At 46.2% G+C, this 24,085-nt stretch overlaps 1 protein-coding gene across 4 annotated transcripts in view; it reads left to right on the forward strand.

The window, feature by feature from the left end:
- LOC139766935 (glutamate [NMDA] receptor subunit 1-like) overlaps window positions 1-24,085 on the forward strand; it is a 90,092-nt gene that overhangs the window by 14,060 nt on the left and 51,947 nt on the right. For all 4 annotated transcript variants that reach the window (XM_071695995.1, XM_071695997.1, XM_071695996.1 and 1 more), the window contains exon 2: window positions 9,750-10,600. The gene's annotated coding sequence lies outside the window, so the exon portion shown is untranslated. The remainder of the gene's footprint in view (window positions 1-9,749; window positions 10,601-24,085) is intronic.

Genomic DNA, 24,085 nt, shown 5'->3' on the forward strand with positions numbered 1-24,085 from the left:
TAATCCTTTGCTGCATCTTTATTGTTTACCTTCTGTTTCACCGAGGTGGTCGGCCTTGTTGTGGACATGCTTGGGCCCGGGCCCTGCTGGCCACTGTGTAGGTATAATGATAGATGGAAAATGAAATGCACAAGGTTTTGTGGTAGGGAAGGGTTGTGATGGCTACTAGTAGTGGTTCTGTAGTGGTGGTAGTTATGATAGTGGTAGTGATGGTGATGGTGGTGGTGGTGGTGATAGTGGTAGTGATGGTGATGGTGGTGGTGGTGATGGTGATGGTGGTGGTGGGGTAAGGACTCTGGGCGTCCCCTTCTCACAGGAAATTAAATGACGTCATTATCCAGTTGAGCTGTTTAGCGGCCACTCTGACCCCGATGACCACGCTGGCACAACTGGCACTGGTGGCACAGCTGGCAATGGTGGCACTGCTGACACAACTGGCACGGGAGCCACAGCTGGCACAGGTCTCATCGGTGGCACAGCCAACATTGGTGGCACAGGTGGCTTCCGTTTACATGGGTGATACTTTCCCCATTACCACCACCATTACCACCACTGCTGCTCCTGCCAACCACCACCAACCGCTCCCTTCCTTCCCACAGCTACCACCACCCCAGCCACTACCATCAGTGACCTCCACCATCATTACCACCTCCAACAACACCAGCACTCCACCACCACCAGCTCCATCACCAACCCTTATCACTCCCAACGTCTCCATCATCACCAACACTAACATCATCACCCCCTCCCCACCATCATTGGTACCCCTCACCGCCACCACCATCACATCTCCACCACTACCTCCAACAGTAAGTACTACCATCACTACCACCCCTTGACATCATCTCCACCACCAACCACAACAGTAACACCACCACCTCCATCACAACACCACCTCCACCATCACCACCACAACACCTCCACCATCATCACCATCTCCACCATCACCATCATCACCATCATCACCAGCAGCAGCAGGCGGGCCCGCCACTACTCTTATCAGCGAGGCCCACCCCGGGGGTTCCCCGACCCACACTGATAACGTTACCAAACTCTGCACTACCGTGTGTGTGTGTGTGTGTGTGTGTGTGTGTGTGTGTGTGTGTGTGTGTGTGTACGTGTGTGTACGTGTAAAACACACACACACACACACACACACACGTAAACAGCTGTAGGGAGTACCAAAACTGCCATCTTGTGGGCAATCCTGTGTTGTATCCACCCTAGTGTTGGCAGCCCGTGTCTTGCGCTGGTGTTGAGGCTTTCGTGACGTAATATCTCAGTAATCAGTCGAGAGATTTTGAATCCATTGTACCGAGGCGATGACGAGGAACTGTTAGGATTCGGCAAATGGCAGATCAAAGGTCAAGGTGCGAGATATGATGGTCGTCGTACACCCGGCAGTGCTGCTGCTCTGGTCGTGGAGGAGGAGGAGGGGCGGGTGGCGGGAGGCAGGACGCGCCAGCTGCCAGTCACCACTGACACTGTCGTACCCTCCGGGAAGGTGTGAAGACCACATATAACATATATATTTTCCCTGATAGACACTCGATGCTTAACCGTTCCTCCTTCCCATCGTCTCAAACTTGGACAAATAAAGTTTGTATGAGTGAGTTCTTACGGGAGCCGAGCCGAGCGTCGCTCCCGTTCGCTAGCGAACAAAATGCCGCCGAAATTAGTGGACGGCTAGGGGGGGGGGGGGCCCTCTCATTAACTGCTGGCGATATATCAGGTCGCCTTGCGGGAAGAAATGATAAGGCGGTCGGGCACGTAGGTCAAAGGTCACCGCCACAGACCGGGCCGGCCAGATGCGCGCCAGCTGCCGACACCCCGCACCATGATGATTATTACGCAGGAAAACATTTACGGCTCGTGATTGGTGGCGAGTCTTGAAGTACGTAAGCAAATGATTGGTTAATGAAGTACCGGGTCCCGTCCGGTAGGTACTGGGGTGCGAGGTGAGGTGAGGAGATACTGGGGTGCGAGGTGAGGTGAGGAGGTACTGGGGTGCGAGGTGAGGTGAGGAGGTACTGGGGTGCTAGGTGAGGTGAGGAGGTACTGGGGTGTGAGGTAAGGTGAGGAGGTACTGGGGTGCGAGGTGAGGTGAGGAGGTACTGGGGTGTTAGGTGAGGTGAGGAGGTACCGGAAAGGTACTGGGAGATGCTTAGGAGGTTTATAGATATTTAGGAAGTGTAGAGGTATACTGGGAGGTGTGGTAATCCTGGACAGGTTTGCAGGTACTGGGGAGGTGTGGAGGTACTTGGGAGGTGTGGAGGTACTGGGGAGGTGTGGAGGGACTGGGGAGGTGTGGAGGTACTGGGGGAGGTGTGGAGGTACTGGGGAAGTTTGAAGGTACTGGGGAGGTGTGGGCGTACTGGGAAGTGGGCAGATACTCGGGATATGTGCAGTTCCTGGGGAGATGTTGGGGTACTGGGGGTCCTGGAGCGGTATGGAGGTACTGGAGTGCTGGAGAATTTGGAGGTATTGGGTTGATGGGGAGATCTGGAGGTACTGGGGTGTTAGGGGGGACAGTAGGATGCTGGGGAGCTGTAAAAGTACTGGGGTTCCTCGGAGGTGGTAAGGGAATGTGTGGGTTTTGGGGTGTTAGGGTTATATAAAGGTGCTGGGGGAGATATTAGGGTAGTATAAGGGTGCTGGGGGAGATATTAGGGTAGTATAAGGGTGCTGGGGGAGATATTAGGGTAGTATAAGGGTGCTGGGGGAGATATTAGGGTAGTATAAGGGTGCTGGGGGAAATATTAGGGTAGTATAAGGGTGCTGGGGGAAATATTAGGGTAGTATAAGGGTGCTGGGGAGATAGTAGGGTAGTATAAGGGTGCTGGGGGAAATATTAGGGTAGTATAAGGGTGCTGGGGGAGATAGTAGGGTAGTATAAGGGTGCTGGGGAGATATTAGGGTAGTATGAGGGTGCTGGGGGAGATATTAGGGTAGTATGAGGGTGCTGGGGGAAGTGTTTGGGTCATATGTGGTTGTGTGGAAGGTCTTGGGTCTTTTCGATGGTGCTGGGGTAGTTAGAAGGTGTTGGGGGAGGTGCTAGGGGGGTATTAAGGTGCTGGGGTAGTATGCGTTTGCTGGGGGAGCTGCTAGGGTAGTATATAGTTGCTAGGGAGGTGCTAGGGTGGTGTGAAGATTCTGGGGTAGTGTGAGGATGCTGGTGGAGGTGCTGGGGTAGTATGAGGGTTTCAGGGTAGTGTGGTGTTACTGGGGAAGTGCTGGGGTAGTTGAGGTTGCTGGGGAGGTGCTGGGATAGTGTGAGGTTACTGGGAGTTGCTAGGGGTAGTGTGAGGTTGCTGGGGAAGGTGCTGGGGGTAGTGTGAGGTTGCTGGGGTAGTGTGAGGTTGCTGGGTAGTGTAAGATTGCTGGGAAGGTGCTGGGATAGTGTGAGGGTGATGGGGTAGTGTGAGGTTACTGGGGGAGGTGCTGGGGTAGTGTGAGGTTGCTGAGGGAAATGCTGGGGTAGTGTGAGGTTGCTGGGGGAGGTGCTGGAGTAATGTGAGGTTGCTGGGGGAGATCCTTGGGTAGTGTGAGGTTGCTGGGGGAGATGTTAGGGTAGTGTGAGGGTGCTGGGGAGGTGCTGGAGTAGCGTGAGGTTACTGGGGGAGGTGCTGGGGTAGTGTGAGGTTGCTGGGGGAGGTGCTGGGGTAGTGTGAGGTTGCTGGGGGAGGTGCTGGGGTAGTGTGAGGTTGCTGGGGGAGGTGCTGGGGTAGTGTGAGGTTGCTGGGGGAGGTGCTGGGGGTAGTGTGAGGATACTGGGGGAGGGAAGGACGGAGGCAGCCGGGAAACTGTGGGCGACGGATCGATCTTGAGGTGGTGTTACTCCCTCACGTGCGGCCAGCCTCCACCACCACCAGCCTCCACCACCACCACCACCACCACCATTATCACCATCACCAACACCATCACCAACAGCAGCACCACCACCACCACCACCTTCGTCCCCAGCACCATCATCACCAGCCTTCACCACCATCACCAACAACAGCATCACTATCACCACCATCATCACCACTATCACCACCATCACCACCACTATCACCACCATCCCCACCATCCCCACCATCCCCACCATCACCACCATCCCCACCGCTTCTCTCGCTCCACCACCGCCAACACCACCCTCCACCATACACCCCTCTCCGCCAACAACACCCAGCCTCTACCTCCGTAATAAATGATTTAAGTCTTGATGGAAAAAAAATATAAATTAAAATTGGTACATATTACAGAAGGTTTGGCAGACAGCGAGCGCCACTTGCCAGACTCCGACCCTCCCCTCCCACACTTCAACTCCCGTTTTCTTTGATGGTTCCGTTTCCAATCAAACGTTTTCACGAAAAATGGAAAAGATATTAAGAAGATACAGCATTCGCTCGTAAATATATATACAATTAAGGTTTACTTACGTCCGTGTTCAGCAGTGTGAACTAGGGCAGGGGGCGTGTATACCATGATGCCATGGTATGTGTGTGTATGTGTGTTGTTAAAGGTGGAGCCAGCGTTTGCCCAACACAGCCTTATCGTCTCTATTGTCATCCCCGTTTCTGACACCTCACTAACATAACGTGTTTTACTGGAGCTCATTAACAGCCTGTCTCTCTCTCTCTCTCTCTCTCTCTCTCTCTCTCTCTCTCTCTCTCTCTCTCTCTCTCTCTCTCTCTCTCTCTCTCTCTCGTCTGTAATTAATTATCTATCTGTAGTGTACGGGGGTGGGGAAGGGGAGAAGGGGGTGGGGGGAGAAGGAGGTGGGGGGAGGGGGAGGGGGGAGAAGGGGGTGGGGGAGGGGAGAAGGGGGTGGGGGGGGGATTCCACACTCATGCGGTTCCCCAGATCTCTTGAGATTTCTCTATAATATGGCTTTCTCTTTTTCTTTTTTCTTTTTTTTCCTCCATTCGTATGCTCTGCTTTGGTTTATGATGTGAACGTTCATCCTTTTCTATTCGTCCGCCATGATTGTATGATGATAAAGATTCACTGTACATTTTGTCTAATACGTGTCTGACGTATCTGACTTAGTATTACGTCGTAGCCTCGTATTGTTTTGTTATTTTTTTCCCTCTATTTCGAAACTCTGTTTTCTGTTGACGTTATCATAAAAGAGCTTTAAGGTTGTGATCAAGTCACCCCTTACTCCTCTTCCTGTCCACGGAGGGTAGATTTATAGCTTCTAACATCTCATAACTTCTAATTCTTCTACGGTCTTTGTTGTCCTCCTCTGGACTGTACCCTGATGCTGTCTTGGTTGCCCTCCTCTGGACCTTCTCTATTAGTTCTATGTGCTTCACTGAGGCCGCGAGCAAAAAAATTTAGAGAATCAAAATGTCGTTGTGGCGTGACGTAGGATGCGAACAGTTCGTTAAATAATTCGTTATTCAAGTTCAGTTCCTCTTAAGATGGACGAAGAGGGATGACTGAAGAGAGTTGATGCCAAGAGTCAGCCAGGCGGGAAAGGTTGGCTAGCGAATCAAACACCTGTAGGTGTGAAACAGCTGCTTACGTGAAAAGGATGATTACGGCACTTGTACCAAATCCCCCCCCCCCCCCCCACAGCTTTGGGTGAGGGAGATTATGTAGTTTAGCTGTCAGGTCATTTGGGCTTCAGACATGCCAGGGTCATTAAGGCGGTCAACATCAAGTGATAACCACTAATAGAAATAAGACGAACAGGTGTTCAAGATAGTCCTAAGACTACATAAGTTCTGATTGTACGTATGATTCATGCGTGAGTGTGTAAGGTCCCCACGATACAGTGGAGGATATAGTGATGTTCAAAGTGTTTACGATAATACAGGATGGAAGTGCAGTATTTCGAAATGTGATAGAGAGAGAAACGAGAGAGACTTTAAAAAAGAGACATTGGTAGATATTGCGTTTTTTTTTAATGTCGAAATTTCATTCAGGTTATTGGCTTCTCTCGGTCTCCTGAAGTACCTCCACCATTCTTATAAAATGTAGGACTTCCAAGATGAATGGAACGAGGGATTCTTCCTCCTCTCCTTTCACACACGATAGTGTCAACATTCACTATTCTCTCATCTTTCCCAGCCACAAACATCAGTCCTTGTTCCTCGAGGTTCTCCACTACTGAGCTAAAATGACAAAAAGAGGATTCGTCAGGCCTTAAACATGTTTAAGTTGGTAGTTATCAACGACCCTATTTAGTGATCACAGTCTTTAAATTTGACGTTTAAAGCCATACGTCAGTTTATAGAGGTGAGTGATGGAACTACAGAACAGTTTTTGAAAGAGAATTAGGAAGGAAGTACACCACGGAAGAGTTCATTTCAACTTCTCAAGGTTATGTTTGTCTCCTCTGGGAAGCCCCGTCCACATCCGAATATTTAGAAGTAGCTCACACAAGACGAGACGCAGATCCAGGAAGAGAGAGTGCAGTGGGTTTTCAAGTAGAGAAATGTTGAGTTGAGTTGTCTGCGTATGAGTGAAATGCATGATTTATGATAAAGATCCCCTGATAAGACGGAGGAAGATAGTAGATAATAGACAGAACCATGTGATGTTGATGTACTCCACCTCTGCAGGTAACGCCCACACACACACACACACACACACACACACACACACACACACACACACACACACACACCTCTTTTCTCTTTCACTCACAACTTAACTTCCTCAATCCACCACTCGGTACCCTTCCTCACATGTACCCATCCCATCCTCCGCAGGTCACACACACTTCCTTCGCGCGTGTAAGCACTGCTTCCGTCAATACCTCCCATTCCTCATCCACTCTCCAAGTTTCGTTTACTCCTACCTTTTTGCCATTCTGCACTCAATAACTCGCTGTGTCATTTGACACTAGCCTCTTTTCCAAGTTCACTCACTTTCACCACCCACTTCCCGCCCATGTCACATCTTTTCCCAAAGCCTCAGACATTCCTTCAGCTGTCCATCTCAGCACATTTACATCCAAAAGTCTCTCTTTTGGGCACGCTTTTCAAGAAGGATATAATCCAATAAAGCTCGTTTCCCATCGTCCCCTCTTAACCCACGTATAACTTGTATATGTCTCTCTTATTTTTTAAGATCAAGTATTTCCATACACCAGTCCTTTTCCAGCACACAACTCCACAAGCTGCTCACCATTTTCGTTCACAGTGGGTACCCAATGCCCGCCAATATTATCCACAACTTGCTACATCACCCACTCTTGCATTCAAATTACCCATCACCATCATCAGATCCCTCACATCCAATTTGCTGACGCACTCACTCAGCACCTTCCGAAACACTCGCCTCTCTTCCTCACTCCTCTTCTTAGTAGTCGCATAAGCAGTAACAGTTACCCACCGCTCGTAACTCTCTGGGGTTCACTTCGTTACACTCACAGATACCTACACCTCTACTATAGGCGTTACAGAGCTCCATCTGGAGGAGGTAACACCGCAAATGAGAGGTCCACATTCGACCAGGCTGTTGTATTCTCATTAGATGAACTATGGAGTACAGCAACGTCCTGGATCTTCCCGACTCTAAAGGAACCCACCTTGTCCTGCCCCTGCGTGTGGAGCGCATCCTCGAAGCTATAGGAACCCCCATGGAAAGGGTCCTTGTATAAAGACAAGACCAGTAAACCTGACATGAGGGAGACAGATGATTTCTGTCATTAATAAACTCATCCTTGGACGGTGACTGTGCACACCCAATGCATCGAATACAACACAACCTAACATGTAATGTTCTTTGCTCTGTAATTTCGTGTAAGCACTGTAACGCATTATTGACACGATGATTACAGATCGACACATAATAATCAATTACCCTAAGACGTAACAAGGTTAAGTCAGGTTTGACAAACTGCCACACCAATCTGATATTCGAGACTTAAAAGGAAGATATTAGGAGACTCTAGGGAAGTGCTACAAGATAGAGTGACGGTCTAGACTGACATTATGCATCGCTTTTTATAAACACTACGTATTTGTAATATCTTATGCATGGAGTGCTGGGCTGCTGATTAATCGTTCTTAATAAGCAACGATAACAAGACCATAATATGACGTCATGGGGCAGAATCTCGTTTTCTAATGATGTTCCCAAAAATATCGCTGGTTGCATGTGTACAATCCAAGATAAACTGGTTTATACTATATTTAGAGAAGGACATATTTGTATATATATATATTGTTACATGCTCGCTATTTTCCGCTTGAGCGAGGTAGCGTCAAGAACAGATGACAGCCTGGGAGGGAAAGATCCTCACTTGGCTCCTTGCTCTATTTTTTTTTTTTTTTTGAAAAGTAATACAGGAGGGGAGGATTTCCAGCCTCCAGGTCTCGCTCTTCTAAATTAGTCGCCTTCTGCAATACACAGGGAATACGTGGGCAGTATTCCTTTCTCCATATCCCAAGAATATATATATATATATATATATATATATATATATATATATATATATATATATATATATATATATATATATATATATATATAAGCAAATCGAGGGCTGCTTTGGATAATCGAAATGACAAATGAATGCGTAACCAGTATCTCCTAAATGGGTCAAATTCCCTGTAGACATGCATCTAACTCATTAAATATCTGATTAATGATGCAGTAATGAAAAGATCGGTACATTATTCAAACAGGTAAAAAAAGATGAAACGATTTGCGCGCCTACACCATCTCCCAACACTTTCCCAATGCGCAAGATACGTTTTTTTTATCGTTATTTTACATACGTATGTACGATGTCGGTCGGGATCGCTAACAGCTGGCCAGTTACGCTCTCGTAACTTTGTGTATAAACAGAGCACAGCGTAGGAGGCTACGGGGAAGAAGTGCAGGAGGAGAAAAATATGACGTTAATGAAGATTTTAAGAAAATAAGATAAAACTCCTTAACTTACTTGTGTTAGTATTCATCTGTATATTTAATCATAGGGCTGTCTGTGCTGTATTTGTTGGTAGGAATCGTGTATATCGTTACGAGGCTACAGATCGTAACACACAACAGGGTCGTTTGAAGAACTTTTGGATAATTTTTTTTTCCTCCAGCAAAGTCAAAGCAAAGGGAATTACGCCTAAGTAAACCTAACCTAACCTATCCTATTACGATGTAAACTGAACCATTTAACCTTTCATCATGGTATACAAAAACTCTACTCATGTATAGATGTATACTATATTTTTTTCTGTTTTGAGATGTAAATTTACTCTTGATTTGAATGCTAGGTTGTTTTTTACAGACTCGTTTATCGTTCATTTTGGTTAAAGGAAGTTGTTAAGAAAACTGTGAATATTGAGAATATTAATGTAAAGTTTGTCATGATTTTTTTGATATAGCAACGTCCTAAATGTTGCGTGACTACCAATGAAAAACAAAAGGAATACTGCAGTGATGCGAGGCTTCAAGATTTACAAACTTGTTTGCCATTAATGTGCGAAAAACAAAAGGTTACTCTTACTTTTGTAAATTTTCTCTTCTTTTACCTTGAATTATGAGCAAGACCCATAGTACATTTTTAGTTAACATTTCCTTTGATTCTGTAAAGGAGGGAGTTACCTGGTTGTTTAAAATTATACACATTTACGAGAAAAAGGTCCCTTCAGTTTAAAAGATTATCTATTTATGTAGATGACTATTTTATTCTCGTCTATTAAAAAAAAAAATAAAAACTATGTTGCAGTAGACAGTATACTGATACACTGCAGATCATGAGCACAGCTTAGAGTGTATTAATGTGGGACTGTCTTATCTCCCCTCAGGTGGAGTTGGGCGGGGCGTGAAGCGTTCGCGGAGCAGTGTGGCAGCGGTGGTCGCCTTGCTTGGGACCACCGCCGCAGAAGTCGCCCCCCAACGCCGGCCTCCCCCGCGCGCCGGGCCCCCAGCGGCCGGGCATGCCCTTTGCCGAGGGCTGTGAGCAGCTTGTGTTGGCGCAGTGTCCGTGGGAGCCGCGTGTGTTGCAGACGTGTGAATGGCGAGGGTCTGAGCCACTGGCATGCCGCTTCTCGGCACCTCTATACGCACGTTAACTCCTACGCTTCATCCCCCTCTGTTCTGTCCCTCCCGGCGCTCGGGTACGACCCATACGTAACATCTCTCCTGCGCCTGACGTTGCGTTCCTTCTTTACCCTGTTTATTAACGTATCTCCGTTACCAGTGACGTATAAACTGTTTGCTTATGTAGCCTAGCTAATGTAGCCTACGTGGCCCCCAGGCAGCGACAGTTTTCTTGCGTATCCCAAGATATAAAAGAGAGCGAGAGAGAGATAGAGAGAGAAAGAGAGAGAGAGAGAGAGAGAGGAGTCGTTTGTGGTTACAGTCGAAGTATTTTTTTTCTTTCTGCGATTGTGTGGAAAGTGAGGAGGAAAGGCCGCCCAAGGCAGGCTAAGAGAGGCAGTTGCCACGCCCAGGAGAACAAGGGCACGCCACTGACTGACCACACCCCCTGAGCGGATGTCTGGAGTCGAGCAGGTAATCCGCCACACTGCTGCTGCTCCTGCTGTTACCTCTACTACTTCTGCTCTTTCTGCTGCTTCCTCTACAAGCGACGCTGCTGCCGCTCAGGGGCCGCCATCGACTGCCCAGTCCACTACCCATTTTCTGTTTGCTAAAGGTAAGTCAAGAGGACTCCGTCCAGGTGTCTCTATTATATTTTTTTCTTCCAATTTTGTTTTCCACTGTATTTTAAATGTATTTTTATTGATTCTGTCATAACGCACATTTCCCTGTAGCGTCAGGCACAACAAGTAGAGTCCATGTGGTTTGTGGGTTGGTTATGTGTGGGACGAGTCAGCTGGGATGACAGGTGTATGTGTTCTAAGTCAGCTGGGACTACACTTATGTGACCTGAGTCAGCTGGGTTGACCGTCCTGTGACCTGAGTCAGCTAGGACGATGGCCATGTGGCCTGAGAGTCAACTGTCAGGTAATGTGGCCTGAGTCAGCTGGGTTGACAGGTTTGTTTACATATGGCTGGAATCTCTTCTTTTTCTGTCATGTTTACCTCACAAGGCCAGCGCTCGTCCTGTGAATCGTAGATTGGTAAGGTTGGGGTATTTCTTCTAGTATGAACTGTTTCTGGGATATCAAAGTGACGTATAACTAAATGACGTTTTCCAATGGTGTTTATATACGTTTATTTAGAGGGGTAGGTGAGTAAAGTTATGTTTATTCCCAACATATACGCAGTGACGATGTAATATTACGAAGACCGAGGCTCTCTAGACGAACGCGGGTTCTTTAAAACTATGCTCATATATCATACTGGGAAGAAATATAGACAAAAACTAATTTTAAAGTTATAAATAGTTGATGATATCTGTCATTACAGTTGATGTCGTCGTACCAACCGTGATGTCGAATGTCGATGGGTCTCACGGACGTAAAAAGCCTAAAATTAATATTCCACTTGCTGGAGGTTCTTGGAAAAAAAAATATATATATGAGAAGTAACATGTGATACATTTTATATCAAAAGAAATTGACTTCACACCAGTGCGCGCGCGCGCGTTTGTAAACACAAGGATGGGAATTTTACACTTGTAGCCCCTGTCTCTCAACACCGCTTTTTTTTTTCTTTTATTTCTTTATACTACAGTGTCTTGAAATTTATGTCCACTTTTTCATGACTTATCTTGTTTCCTTGACTGTTCTGCTACTGCTGAATTATTTTCTCATCTTATTTCATCTTGGTGATCTGGTTCCTCGTACTGAATGCGTCGTCCGTTCGATCGATCGAAGAAACTTAAAAACTGATTTTACATTTCCTCTCTCGTACCATGGATGAGTTCTGTAGCTGCCATCCTATCGCTGTTGTTCAGCTCCTCTACTTTCTGTCCGTTGAGACCTTCTCCAGCAACTCTTTATCACCTCAAATAAGAAAAATCATTAAGCTGGTAAACGTAAATTGAGTTGGTGCATCTATTTTCTAGATATCTTTCGAAATATCACACCCATGAGCTTGATGGCAATTCTCACACCCTCACGAGTAGCACTTCTTAGAAAACTGATTGGATCAAGGTTCTTGTGAGGGGTGATATATATATGGACATCCTCCGTGGTGCAGCGAGGTTGAGCGTACGGGTTCGATTCCCGGTTGCAGCAAGCATTCGGTCCAGCTAACTCAGTGGTTCATCCTCCCTCGAGGTTGGTCGGATACAATGGGTACCAGGTTCAGGCTAAGATATATATGTATACGCAATAACCTTGGCCGGCCCGCCTCCACACCCTATAGATTTTCAAAGGCGATGCGTGGCTAAGGTTAACTGTAGGAGGTACGAGCATATGGCGTTCTCATGGTGAAGCCATGGTACCTTTGATCACCGAGACTGTAGTGTTTGAAACAGCGTGAGCCCCAGCAGCCCGCCTCGGTGTGCAGTCTGCTGAAGGAACTTAGGAGGAAAGTCGACATGTGATGTGGCACCATCACGAGTACTTACGACGCGATTTCTTTCTTTCTTTTTTTCTTTTCCTTGCCACGAGGAAGGTGTAGTGTGTGTGTAGCACTTAGAAAAATATTGAGTTGCGAGGAACGAATCGTGCAAGTTATGTCTCGTCATGTGTTGTGGATGGGGAGATATTGTATGTTCGGCGGATGTAAGCCTGCTGCCTTACGTGTAGGTGGGGCAGAAAGATAACAGACACCTCCCTGGGCCAGTAGAGTGACAGTTGACAGCCACTGAAGTGCTGGCTCGCTGGACAGCCTTCGCCAATCCATCCGATACCCGGGTGGCTTCCTGTATGAGAGAGAGAGAGAGAGAGAGAGAGAGAGAGAGAGAGAGAGAGAGAGAGAGAGAGAGAGAGAGAGAGAGAGAGAGAGAGAGAGCAATGCCACATTTGAAAGATGGGGCCCTACAGTTTACCACCCCCATCATGCACACAGATGGGCCCGGTAGAGTGTTCAGACCTCCCCTCGTGTACACAAAATGGTAATTACCAACATTCCGCAATGAACCTAACCCACGCTTCCATTTGAACTGGACACACACACACACACACACACACACACACACACACACACACACATATATATATATATATATATATATATATATATATATATATATATATATATATATATATGTATATATATATATATATATATATATATATATATATATATATATATATATATATATATATATATATTGAAAGGCACACTTGTAGCACAGCTTGCCCTTTTTCGGTAAAGTACTTTCAAAATGGTTTACTTTGCCGACAGTGGCGTTCAGCTTATATGGAGGATCATAGGAAACAAAAGCCTCCAGAATGACCATGAATATCGCTGGGAATATTAACTTTTCTCACGACTTAGTATTTCCAAAAGTATTAAAAAGATGAGCGAAAATTCGACCGTAGCGAACTAGGGTTGAAAATCAGTTTTTGAATAGCTTTAAACAAACGTAAACATATTCCTTTGCCGTTTTCACTTACCGTATACATATTTTAAATGATATATTTGCATTAATATTTCCGCATGAAAGTGAACAACTGGCGTAGCCTAAAAATTGCAGCGGCTTGGAAAGAGCCAAATATTTAAGCACTAGTTTCCTGCGCGCACCACCAACCCATGACGTCAATGGACGTCGATTTCGCTTACCACGGCGCGCTATACATATGGCCGGAGCTTCGCACAGCACCTATGCTAATTTTGATTAAGTATGATTCCCGTTATTTTTAGAGACTCTTGGCCTGTCATGGAGGAAACCCATGAACGAAATGCGAAGTCAAGTAGTACAGACAATTTGATAGTAAGAGCAGAGGGCATTTCATCTCTTATTTCCCATATTTTCCTGCCCATTCCATAATCTACACATCTCAGTTCTTCATATTCCTCATATTTCGCATCTAATAAATAACGTGTATCACGTATCGTTTCCATATACGTCTGTATAATACAATACCAGAGTGCGAGTGGCGTATCAAGTCATCTTGCGACATCTGTAACCACAAGTATTTCACGTATCTCATCCACACTTCACGCAGTTTCCATGTTCATCAAATTGTTACTAAACTTGATGCACGAGTTTCTAAGCCTACTATGAACTAAGGAGGTGCTGACGAAGTACATTTTGTTTACAAGTAGATATCGGAGTGCTTCCTTGCCTCTAACATGCGACCTTGACATTTGTAAACGGCCATGCGCTTTACGTTTGCCTTAGATCTGGCGAGATCCGCGCAGACTGGGTTATATAGAGACGAGGCCATTTCAACGAGCAGCTTCGCCATCCCTCGACACCAGCACTAACATGCACCATACACTCTGGTTCCATCAGCGCCTCGTAAGTCTCACGTCATCCACTGTTATACAAACTAGATCATTCTTAGTTTGGCTGTAGTCAGTTCCCTTCCTATATCAACAAGCACCGTCGCCACAAATGCACGCCTAGTCTGCCGGGGTTTTATAAATAAGGCACCGAAAATACGTCTCCAGTAAACCATTCACACACACCTCTCAGCAAAAACCTGCACCGTGCATCTGTTATACTCTACAACTACTTTCTCTCTCTCTCTCTCTCTCTCTCTCTCTCTCTCTCTCTCTCTCTCTCTCTCTCTCTCCAGTATTCTCTTAAATCAACCGAAAATAATGTTTCTTCTGAAAAAAAGTGATTCAACATTTGATCTTGTTTTTTTTTTTTCCACATTCTACTCTCCAAAAGCCTTACATTTGACCTTTTCACAATGTAGGTCAACTCAGCGGCAAAACTACCCATCATGACCCAAAGTAGTTTGACCTTTAAAATGCATTTCGTAAAGACAAGACCATCGTACATACACTGCTTCCTTCACTTCTTTATTCCTGGAAGACACGGTGCCTTTCCTTCTCTCAAGTAAACGTAACTAAAGTCTGAGGAACTAAATTTGTCACAGTATCTGCCTGCTTAGGTGATTGTCGGAGATTTTTTTGTTCTTCTCGTCACTCAAGTGTTGACTCCTTTATCAGTTTTATGTAGTTAGACACTCACGAGGGAGGATATACCCTTGTGAATATTGTGACAACGAAAGAAAAGGAGTAGTGTCGTTCTTTTAAGGAATAGCTTAGTCGTAGTTCTTTAAGGAGTAACGTGGTCCTTTGAGTAGTAGCGTGTATCGTTTTCATTAGGGGAAATAATTAGGGGTTCCCTGCCCTTGCAGTTAGGTAAGGAATGTGAAGCTACAGGGTAGGAAGAGAAGCTTTATGGTCTATCACTCTCGGAAAGAAAGGAAATAAACACTTTTACTATTCATAATTTACTCAGTGGCACATGAAGCCTATTCTACTTGTAACCTAACGTAAAGGAAGAATCTTCATGTTACTTTCAAAATTTCAAAACTACGCCAGTAGCTAATCCAGATGAATGGTTCTGTCTAACCATTTTGAGAATATCATTAATTTGAAGTTGACAAACAGTTGATTTCCAATGACCACGAACCTTGAAGCATAGCCTACCGCTTATTAAGCCAGCGGGTTTATGACCGCTGTCAGGTTAAAGGGAAAATGGTACAGCCGATCCTCTCGCATATACAACATTGCTGGCTGTTTGCGCATGCGGGTTAGGAGCTTTACACTTGTAGGACCCCACCACTCATCCCCGTTTTCCTATCATAGATTTTGTGTTCGCGTCGTCGTAGCGTTTCATATATATATATATATATATATATATATATATATATATATATATATATATATATATATATATATATATATATATTTCCTTCCAGTCTAGGGAGATGTAGGTCTTCTCTTCTTATCTCATTTCTTATACTTCTGGTACCATTCTCGTTGCATTCCTTTGGACCCTCTCCAGCAGTTTTGTTTAGCTCACGAGAGCAGACCAGACTGCCGGGGCATATTCCAAAGTTGACGCGAATGTCCGTTGTATCTTCTCAACCCTGTGGCTCTCCCTGTATTTAAGGTGATTTTGACATTAATCAAAATATATTGTCTCTCCACAACCCATCTCATGTGATGTTCTGCCAGCTACTTGTTCATTCTCACAACACGACTCATTCTTTCCCCTGATGACTTCTCGACGTCTTGTAAACCCACTCGTATGTCTGTGACTACATTTTCCATCGTTAAATTTCAAAATCTATGTCTGATCATTGCTGCATCTTCTCCGTTTGTTGTGTTTTGCGGTCAAAACCCATCCCATCTTCATGGTTACATTTTTTCCATTTGAATTTCACAACCCATCCATCCTATTGCATCTTGTCTTATTCCCTTTGCAGTATTTCCCACCCCATTGTTGCTTCACACTTCTTTCATAAATTTACCATTATCAGCAAGCGTTGGTAGGCATCACCACTCCTGTTCCAGCGCTGTCGGTCATTTATGATACACGGTACAAGGTCGTACACACTGTGTCACCGTCACTGCTTCAATAAGTGATGCATCAACCACAGATGGAGCTCTTAGCGAGGGGGCCCGCTCTCGCTTATATAACGTTCCCTGACAATTGTAGGTTTGTTTATGTTCAACAAACACTTCAACAGATGGCGCTGAAGTCTTCGTTAATACTTTATATTGGGATATGAACAAAAGGAGATTTGATTATGCAATCTGTGTTAGACGAAGTCATCACCAATCCAAGGCAAGTCTTGATGATTGATAGATAAATGAGTAATACAGCGACACATCAGGAAGTAGGTGAACGTGTTTGGCGAACACAATGGCTAGGCTAGAGTCAGACTTCGTTCACTGGTCGCCGGTTTGGTTTTGCGTTCAGAACACTGGCGGGAATTGTACTTGCAGAACGCACAGGCGATTTTTGAGGTTTAGCTCATCGGCATGAAGACAGGACAGGAATTTCAGAACCAATGGTTGATTGTAAGGGAAGGGAAATCTTGCAGGTGAAAAGAATGTGCTTATTGATGGGTTCTAAGAAGGGTGAGGGAAGAGGGGTCAGTTTCACGATATGGAACGTACAAGATAGCCATATACGGTGGGCCACTTGAGGAAGTTTTATGTTTTTAGGGGGCGATTTATGCAAAATCGCACAGTTAACATGATATAACCACCTAACCTAACGACACGGAACCTAACCAAATCTAACCACGTAACTCCACCGTAACTCACCTGGTGCTGTGTGTGATCAAGGTATAATATATATATATATATATATATATATATATATATATATATATATATATATATATATATATATATATATATACTGTGCCGTAGAGATCGAGGAAAAACGTTTGCTGACGAACTTCGTTGTGTAAAATTTGACAGAAACGGTGACCACTGTGGTGTTGTGGAGAAGTTATTTGTGATGGCAGTGAAAAAAAAAAAAAAGATACTGCAGGAAAAATATATTTACGAGCAGGACACTGACCAATGTTAGGAGTAAAGTGCAAAAAGGACAGACGTCTGGTAGTGCATCACGCCGAGAACAAAATTCATGAATTCGGTTCGACCTCGCCGTGTTGGTAGCGTAACACTCCCGTCTTCCGCAAGAGAACTGATCCTTTAATAACGGGATCGTGGCGGTCATTGTAAGCTACCGTAATCGTTCGTTGGAAAGAGCAAGTGGTGAGAAGGCCAGGAAGACGATAGGGAGGGTTCCAGTATCGTTATGTTACTGGAAGGAGTGAACTACAGCAGCCTAGCTATCGTAGAGGAGCGTCTTTCTCGACAGACACAATTAAATGGAAATATTTTCTACAAATTCCGGGAGTTTGCAGCCGATACCCTGATGCTCCCTCACACCAGCAGCAACAGGTGAGGCGTCCGTGATAGAACCGCTGATAAAATAACTATAACGTGTTATTTATTTATACAGAACTATTAGTAACATTTGTGGAGGGTATATACATCTATTGTCTCTAGCGATCAAGCTGGGCATACTTATTCCCGCACTGTTGGACCGTAAAAGTCAGAAGTAATGACCTTTGGCTTTACAGAATTAGATCAACTGTTTGAATCTAAAATCAAAAAGCAGTCTGGCCCTTCCGGACCATCATACACGTCCTGGACCATGATGTATAGGCTGGACCATGTCCATGTCCCGGACCATGTTGCACGTCCTGGACCATGTCCCATGTCCTGGAACATTTTACGCGTCCTAGATCAAGTTACGAGTCTTGGATCGTTGGACGATTATACACGTTTAAACCGTGGTTCTTGGTACGCCCCGGACCATGATACGCGTTTAAACCGTGGTACACATCCTAGACGTACGGTCCACATCCTGAACCACGGTACACCTGGACCATGGCGAGGACGATGGTGCCCATTTGTCTAGTGTTCCGTTCACCGGTCCAGCTATAAGTTAAGAGAACGGTGATATAGTGACATTATTCTAAAGAAGAAATAAGAAATCCTACGGGGAAAATACCGTGTGCGAACAAATACAAATTCAAGAAAGTATTGGAAGCCTTCGGTTGACTGACTCCAACATCCGCACAGTGTTTTCCAAGCCATGGAGACGCTGTCCATCTCTCCTTGCCTTTAGACACAGGAATCCCGTACATTGAAACGTTTTCATGTCTTCTTAAGTATTACTTAAGATGACAGGCGATTCTGGGCCTTAAAGGTGAGATAGTCGCTCAACGGGACAACAACAGCGACGCTCATTGGCTGCCTAGGGTGATGGCGTCCTGAGTGGCATGTCGTGATTGGTCGAATATTCAAGAACGAACCAATTTGGTGTACGCATGAATCACGAAATGTCTAACATTTATGGACACCTTCAAGCACCTAAAGAAGCAAGAAAAAGTTATCTTCGTTCGTAGATGGATGGGAAATACACGAACGTATTCTTTGATGGTAAATAACTGAAATCAGCCTTTTCTGCCTTTCGTCTTATTGTTTGATCTCGCTGGTCCCAGGAGCAGTGGTTGTGTCCGGAGACGATCAATGGAATGTAGTTAACTTTTCATCATAACATGAACTAGTGAGCAACTTGCTCACAACCCTGACTACCAGTCCTCGTGGCTTACAACTCTAACTACCAGGTCCCTTGGCTCACAACCTCTGATTGCCAGGCCCCCTAGATCACAACTCCTGACGACTAGGCCCCCTGATTAACAACCCATGACTCTGGCGTAGTAATATCTAGGCCATTTCCCTCTTACCGCCCCTGAGAATCCTCCCCCGTTGTCCGGACGCCCAGAAAATGGGTCAAGATAACGGAAGTTACGTTCGTGCCATGAAGCATGGCGTCTCGCCTCTGATTGGTGGATGACACAGTGACGAGTTGATGACGTAACGCTCCCAAGCGTAAACAAAAAGAGATTTACACAGTCGGGTGGATAGCAAATGTAAGTTAGAACTGTTGTTAGAGAGAGAGAGAGAGAGAGAGAGAGAGAGAGAGAGAGAGAGAGAGAGAGAGAGAGAGAGAGAGATGAGAACTTCCCATCACCAAAAAGCTCTGGGGGAGATGTATGGAAGGGGGAGGGAGCCAACGCCTTCAGTGGCTGGCGGGAACATTAGGATCATGATGGTAGGGACAAGGGTTCGAGGTAAACAGCTCTTATGGGGTTGGTAAGCGCGCGCGCGCGCGTCTGTGTGTGTGTGTGTGTGTGTGTGTGTGTGTGTGTGTGTGTTGTCCTTTATTACCCACTTGTTTGTACGGGGAAGACATTCTACGCTCGGTCTCCATCCTATATATATATTCGTGGGTCCCAGTCTTATACGCTCGTGGATCCCATCTTCTAAACTCATGGGTCCCATCTTCTACACCCGCGCATCCCATCTTCATTCGTGGGCTCCATCCTCTACACTCGTGAGTCCCATCTTCAACACTCGTGAGTCCCATCTTCAACACTCGTGAGTCCCATCTTCTACACTCGTGAGTCCCATCTTCAACACTCGTGAGTCCCATCTTCAACACTCGTGAGTCCCATCTTCTACACTCGTGAGTCCCATCTTCAACACTCGTGAGTCCCATCTTCAACACTCGTGAGTCCCATCTTCAACACTCGTGAGTCCCATCTTCTACACTCGTGAGTCCCATCTTCAACACTCGTGAGTCCCATCTTCTACACTCGTGAGTCCCATCTTCTACACTCGTGAGTCCCATCTTCAACACTCGTGAGTCCCATCTTCTACACTCGTGAGTCCCATCTTCAACACTCGTGAGTCCCATCTTCTACACTCGTGAGTCCCATCTTCAACACTCGTGAGTCCCATCTTCTACACTCGTGAGTCCCATCTTCAACACTCGTGAGTCCCATCTTCTACACTCGTGGACCCATCTTTTACATTCATGGACCCCCATCTTCTGAACGCTGGTGGACCCCATCTTTTACACTCACGGTCCTCATCATTTAAACGTTTTCTTTGCATCCTACGTTTTCTTAAATTTCCTGATGGTTTGAACGTTTATCACTTCACTAACCTTGGCTCCCTCGTCCACATCTACACAGGTATTTCTGGACAAGGAGTCACTGGCAACCATGCTTGGAGACGGAGTCCAGTGGCCTCCATGTCTGGAGACGGAGTCCACTGGCCTCCATGTCTGGAGTCGGAGTCCACTGGCCTCCATGTCTAGACACGGGAGTCCACTGGCCTCCATGTCTGGAGACGAAGTCCACTGGCCTCCATGTCTAGACATGAGAGTCCACTGGTCTCCATGTCTGGAGACGAAGTCCACTGGCCTCCATGTCTAGACACGGGAGTCCACTGGCCTCCATGTTTGGAGACGAAGTCCACTGGCCTCCATTTCTATTCTCGTCTCTTAGTGTCCTGATCTGACTTCGAAGGTGTTTCTAGGCGAAAGGTTCCCCCATCACCTCACCGATCTGCCTTTTCATGAACCCTTTTGAGAAACTTGACAGATGTATCATTATCTTCGCTTGTCCTCTGTGTTTTGCTCGGGTGGGCAAGTCTATGGTAGGTATCATCTTGCAGTTCGGCTCCCTCACTTCAGGTACAATTTTGTTGGTCAAGCAACTCTTTATATAGTTAGCTCATCTGTGTTCTTAAGTGGATGGTGAAAATGGTGCTTCGTACCGCAAACTGGGTCTTGTGTTGTAGTTATTTTTCTGACCGTCTGTTTTTCGATGGTATGAATTACTTTCCCCAACAGGTTTCTTGTGGAGAGTGTTTGGTGTCAGGATTGGGGATACGTGCTGAATCCCTCCCAGACGAAGAGTCTTGTCATTCCTGTAATTGTCACAGCTTGATCTAATTTCCCTGACCCCCATCCTCATTACTGGGTGGTTGAGAGTTCGCTTAGGGCTTTTATCAGGGTGCTTCTAATTCTATTTGTTCCATATTTCTCTCTGGTGTTGAGCATCATCTGCACACGTATGGTTATGATCGAATCCTTCTCGCAAGCAATTTGTGTAGACAGGGACAGAAGCAGTTCCAGCGCTATTCCCTGCGGGATACCTCTGTTTACATTTATGTCATTCAAAAAGGCGCCTCTCACTATTTTTTGTTCTCTTATGGTTATACAATTCTCTGTCTATAGAGAGGACTGACCTTCTCATATATTATCTCTGCCAGGATATCCCTCAGATGGTATCTCTGCCAGGATATCTCTCAGATATTATCTCTGCCAGGATATCTAATATTATACTATCCTTCTGTAGGGCTAAATGCCTTCATGGAGGCCGTAAAACAGACCACACTGTCCACTTATCCATCTTGGCTTCTTCTATTCACTCTTCCACAAGTTTCACAGCCTTTCTTGATACATCATCTTTTCCTCCTGACCACATACTGGCTCCCGCCTACGGCAATATCGTCTTTAACGTTTGTTCCAGTAATTTACAGACGCTGCTCGTCGTTAGGCACAAAATTAGTTTTCCTGCTTCCTTCTCTTGGTACTGATCCCTCGTCCAGCGAGTTCTGGAATTCCGTTTTAAGTGGCTTGTCTAGTGTTTCTGTTGTGTAAGTCGGGCGAACTGCATCGGGGCCTTGTGCTGTATACAGATCTAGATCCTTCATGAGCTTATTTATGTCTTTCTTTTACGATCTCTTTGCTCTTCCTGATCCGTCTTACATCCCATCATGGTAGTACTGAAGGCGACATGTCGTCTGTATCGGTGAATACGTTCTATAAGTTTGGATTCAGCTCCATAAAAGAATCCGCTGTTTTGTCAACCCTTCCCACAGCATTCTCCACAGTGGGTATCTATTTTCTTTTTACTGATGATTTCCACTTGGTATTTATATGGTACACTGTAGGATTATCATTTCCCTCGTCCATTTTTTTTCCTCGCGAAGTTCCTCTCTTCTCCCTTATGCTCTGCTATCTTGAGTCTTTGCTTTCTTATATTTTCACAGTGCCGCCGAGCGGTTGCTCAGGCTGCATCGTTCTCGTAATGTATCTCAAGTTTTGACATCTTTTGAACCATGTCTGCGTCTGCTCTATACCCATCTCTTCCCTGCTAACCACGTACTACCGTTCAAGATTTGTATGACTGTGCCTTTCCCGAGAGGGGTCACAACCCCCGTCCCGCACAGTACCAGTGGCAATAGACATTAAGAAAGCATTTGACACTGTCCCCGACACATTCTCTCACAAAAGATACTTGACAAAACCCTTCACAATAATGACAAAAGTGGTTGAACTTCTAAGCCGTTGTGGGTAGATATGAGATGTAGAAGTGAAGGTGTGTCAGTTCGACTGGCTTCTGTGTGTTCAGTCACATACCAGTACTGGAAGATCTGAACCCATTGTAAGGAGTTAAGCCTCCATGTCCCACAACCTCCATGTGCGTCCAGATGTGATTCCCAGTCGACGTCTGGAGGTTTAGAATCCCCAGTGTTGGAGCTTTTTCTTCACCGGGCAGGACTACCCTGGCCTGGCCGCTGTCTCCAGCAACCTAACTGTACCTTCATTACCACAAATCACTAATTATTATCATTTATCTTATCTTTTCGGGGCGGCACGTTATGAGAACCATCAGGTTGGCAACCATACTGTTGTTTCTGCCGTCCTACTCTGCCTGACGGACCATCATGCACCAACACACCTTGAAACACTAAATTGTCCCTCACTACACCCGCTCCTCCTCTGTCTGTCCTTCCTTGCTGCTGTCTGTCCCCCTGTGCTGCTGTCTATCATCCTGTACTCCTGTCTATCCTTCTGTGCTCCTGTCTGTCCTTCTGTACTCTTGTCTATCCTTCTGTGCTCCTGTCTGTCCTCCTGTGCTGCTGTCTATCCTTCTGTGCTCCTGTCTATCCTTCTGTGCTCCTGTCTGTCCTCTTGTGCTGCTGTCTGTCCTCCTGTGCTGCTGTCTATCCTTCTGTGTTCCTGTCTATCCTTCTGTGTTCTGTCTATCCTTTGGGAGGTATTGGTCAGGAGACTGCCACCTTGTTGAACTCGGATGCTACATCTGGATTCGTTCCCTCTTGTGGTCTTCACAATCCAGTTCTCTTGTGTTAACTGTTAATCTGTCTACAATTGTGTATGCCACTTCCAGTCTAGTTCTCCCAGGAGAGAGAGAGAGAGAGAGAGAGAGAGAGAGAGAGAGAGAGAGAGAGAGAGAGAGAGAGAGAGAGAGAGAGAGAGAGAGTAGCTGGCTAGAGACATTGGGTCGATACTGAAGAAGTCTGAGATGCCAGATGCCACCAAAGGTTTGTCTGGTGCTCTACAACTCCACACGGGCTACTGTTGTTGTTGTTGTTGTTGATGTTGTGTGTGGGTACGTGGGCGACTGTATCCCTTCCAGAGCAGCGAGCCCACGGCAGAGGCTGGAAGGCCCATGATGGAAGAGGCACCGACGCCCTCCCAGTATTGACAGCCCTTCGCTGGTGGGTCACCCCCCACCCCTTCTCTCTCTCTCTCTCTCTCTCTCTCTCTCTCTCTCTCTCTCTCTCTCTCTCTCTCTCTCTCTCTCTCTCTCCACACCCCTGCCCTCCGCACTATCAAACACCACCGTTTGCTAACCCTCCTCCTCCTCCTCCTCTTCCTCCTCCTCATCCGTTCTTTAAGGCTGAGGATGGCCCCTGTCGACACGCTGAGCTGCTGACGACCACAGCGGGTCGTCCAGAGCAGGACGGATGCCGTGGTGACCTTCCCCCCCCAGAGGCGACCTTCCCCGGGCCCAGTCCTGGCCGCGGCCCACACCATCATGGCCGGGGGTCGGGTTGAGAGACCCATCATGGCCGGGGGTCGGGGGTGAGAGACCCGGCGCTGCTCGCCTGCCTGCTTGCCTAC

The sequence above is a fragment of the Panulirus ornatus genome, chromosome 58 (genome assembly GCF_036320965.1).
Source record: "Panulirus ornatus isolate Po-2019 chromosome 58, ASM3632096v1, whole genome shotgun sequence".
Taxonomy (NCBI): domain Eukaryota; kingdom Metazoa; phylum Arthropoda; class Malacostraca; order Decapoda; family Palinuridae; genus Panulirus; species Panulirus ornatus.